The 300-nt window shown below is 37.7% G+C and overlaps 1 protein-coding gene across 1 annotated transcript in view; it reads left to right on the forward strand.

Moving 5' to 3' along the window:
- LOC119593976 (equilibrative nucleoside transporter 1-like) overlaps nt 1-300 on the forward strand; it is a 248852-nt gene that overhangs the window by 627 nt on the left and 247925 nt on the right. The window lies entirely within an intron of this gene.

The following is a 300-nucleotide window of genomic DNA, read 5'->3' on the forward strand; positions in this document are numbered from 1 at the left end:
CTGACGGGAATTGAATAATTATTTGCAGAATTCCTGGAGGTGCGATAGGCCTACTTGCACGCTGCCCTTCACCATATTTATTATATGACATTGCAGTATTATTATGCAAATGTCTATCTATTCACCATACTCACCATATTCATGTTCTTTCTAAAACGTGTGTCCTCGCCTTACCCTTATCATCACTATCGCTCTGTCTACTATTATTATTTGGAACATGATGATGACCAGAAAAACATGACAGGTAATTACGAACGAAAGTAGATAATGTTTCGTTGCAATTGTGAGGCAAAAACGATC

This window comes from Penaeus monodon, chromosome 33 (genome assembly GCF_015228065.2).
Source record: "Penaeus monodon isolate SGIC_2016 chromosome 33, NSTDA_Pmon_1, whole genome shotgun sequence".
In the NCBI taxonomy this organism is placed as follows: domain Eukaryota; kingdom Metazoa; phylum Arthropoda; class Malacostraca; order Decapoda; family Penaeidae; genus Penaeus; species Penaeus monodon.